The 2439-nt window shown below is 44.2% G+C and overlaps 1 long non-coding RNA gene across 3 annotated transcripts; it reads right to left on the minus strand.

Annotated features, from left to right (window-relative positions):
- Positions 1 to 307: 307 nt before the first annotated feature.
- LOC127922682 (uncharacterized) lies at positions 308 to 2227 on the minus strand. 3 transcript variants are annotated; one of them, XR_008111915.1, is made up of 3 exons: positions 1854 to 2227; positions 1616 to 1819; positions 308 to 1479 (listed from the first exon to the last, which is right to left on the minus strand). It is a non-coding gene; the product is annotated as an uncharacterized LOC127922682 (long non-coding RNA). The 3 variants fall into 3 exon arrangements; XR_008111914.1 differs by having other exon boundaries at positions 308 to 1581; positions 1854 to 2225; XR_008111913.1 differs by having other exon boundaries at positions 308 to 1513; positions 1854 to 2220.
- Positions 2228 to 2439: the final 212 nt, after the last annotated feature.

Genomic DNA, 2439 nt, shown 5'->3' on the forward strand with positions numbered 1-2439 from the left:
TCAACTCCTTTATCTACGTCTCAGAGCAGATCAACCCCTTTATCTACTTCCCCAGAGTCAGATCAACCTTTATCTCGTCCCAGGTCAGATCAACTCCTTTATCTACTTCCCCAGAGTCAGATCAACTCCTTTATCTACTTCCCAGAGGCAGATCAACTCCTTTATCTACTTCCCCAGAGTCAGATCAACTCCTTTATACGTCCCCAGAGGCAGATCAGCTCCTTTATCTACGTCCCCAGAGTCAGATCAACTCCTTTATCTACTTCCCAGAGTCAGATCAACTCCTTTATCTACGTCCCCAGAGTCAGATCAACTACTTTATCTACGTCCCCAGAGGCAGATCAACTCCTTTATCTACTTCCCCAGAGGCAGATCAACTCCTTTATCTACGTCCCCAGAGGCAGATCAACTCCTTTATCTACTTCCCCAGAGTCAGATCAACTCCTTTATCTACGTCCCCAGAGTCAGATCAACTCCTTTATCTACTTCCCCAGAGTCAGATCAACTCCTTTATCTACGTCCCCAGAGTCAGATCAACTCCTTTATCTACGTCCCCAGAGTCAGATCAACTCCTTTATCTACTTCCCCAGAGTCAGATCAACTCCTTTATCTACGTCCCCAGAGTCAGATCAACTCCTTTATCTACTTCCCCAGAGGCAGATGAACTGGTGGATACCATTTGTAATTTTCTATGTTCAGTTCGAATGAAGTTTGAGGTCGTTTTGTGAGCCAATGCTAACTAGCATTAGCGCAATGGCTGGAAGTCTATGTGTATCTGCTAACACTAGTTAACGCAACTACCTCTAACTTCTTCATTGCCAAAATCCTGAAGAGTTCCTTAAACCCTGTGAAATGACAGACTCAGCAGTTCAGTTGATTTAACCCCGTGAAATAACACAGACTCAGCAGTTCCGCCCAGGGATGGTAGGTTTTCCCTGATTGGTAAAAGATAAGACCATGACCATGTGCCCTGAAAGGGAAAATCTCTTGGTCCTATAGATTATAAATACGGCCCAATGAAACATATCATTCCAGAACCCATAGCTGTATTTAGTACAACTACCCCACAATGTCAGTATCTCCCTCAACAATGATGGATTTCTGCCTGCCAGGACCTCATGGCAGAGCAATACAACAGTACCAAGCTGAAGCCCATTTTTACACACTGAAAACCTAGCGGCACTGAAAACCTAGCGGCACTGAAAACATAGAGCCACTGAAAACCTAGCACCACTGAAAACCTAGAGCCACTGAAAACCCAGCTGCACTGAAAACATAGCACCATTGAAAACCTAGAGCCACTGAAAACCCAGCTCCACTGAAAACCTAGCGGCACTGAAAACCTAGCACCACTGAAAACCTAGAGCCACTGAAAACCCAGCTGCACTAAAAACATAGCACCATTGAAAACCTAGAGCCACTGAAAACATAGCGCCGTTGAAAACCTAGAGCCACTGAAAACATAGCACCATTGAAAACCTAGAGCCACTGAAAACATAGCACCATTGAAAACCTAGAGCCACTGAAAACATAGCACCATTAAAAACCTAGAGCCACTGAAAACATAGCACCATTGAAAACCTAGAGCCACTGAAAACATAGCACCATTAAAAACCTAGAGCCACTGAAAACATAGCACCATTGAAAACCTAGAGCCACTGAAAACATAGCACCATTGAAAACCTAGAGCCACTGAAAACATAGCACCATTGAAAACCTAGAGCCACTGAAAACATAGCACCATTGAAAACCTAGAGCCACTGAAAACATAGCACCATTGAAAACCTAGAGCCACTGAAAACATAGCACCATTGAAAACCTAGAGCCACTGAAAACATAGCACCATTAAAAACCTAGAGCCACTGAAAACATAGCACCATTGAAAACCTAGAGCCACTGAAAACATAGCACCATTGAAAACCTAGAGCCACTGAAAACATAGCACCATTGAAAACCTAGAGCCACTGAAAACATAGCACCATTGAAAACCTAGAGCCACTGAAAACATAGCACCATTGAAAACCAAGAGCCACTGAAAACATAGCACCATTAAAAACCTAGAGCCACTGAAAACATAGCACCATTAAAAACCTAGAGCCACTGAAAACATAGCACCATTAAAAACCGAGAGCCACTGAAAACATAGCACCATTAAAAACCTAGAGCCACTGAAAACCTAGAGCCCTTTGAGACCTTGGTGGACAGGAAACCTCAGAGGATCCTGTAACCAACCAGACGTAGGAGGGAACACACACACACACACACACACACACACACACACACACACACACACACACACACACACACACACACACACGGTGGCGCTAGGTTCACACAAAAACACACACACACACACACACACACACACACACAGTGGCACTAGGTTCACACGCAAAACACACACACACACACACACACACACACACACACACACACACA

The sequence above is a fragment of the Oncorhynchus keta genome, unplaced genomic scaffold (genome assembly GCF_023373465.1).
Source record: "Oncorhynchus keta strain PuntledgeMale-10-30-2019 unplaced genomic scaffold, Oket_V2 Un_contig_26740_pilon_pilon, whole genome shotgun sequence".
Lineage (NCBI taxonomy): Eukaryota > Metazoa > Chordata > Actinopteri > Salmoniformes > Salmonidae > Oncorhynchus > Oncorhynchus keta.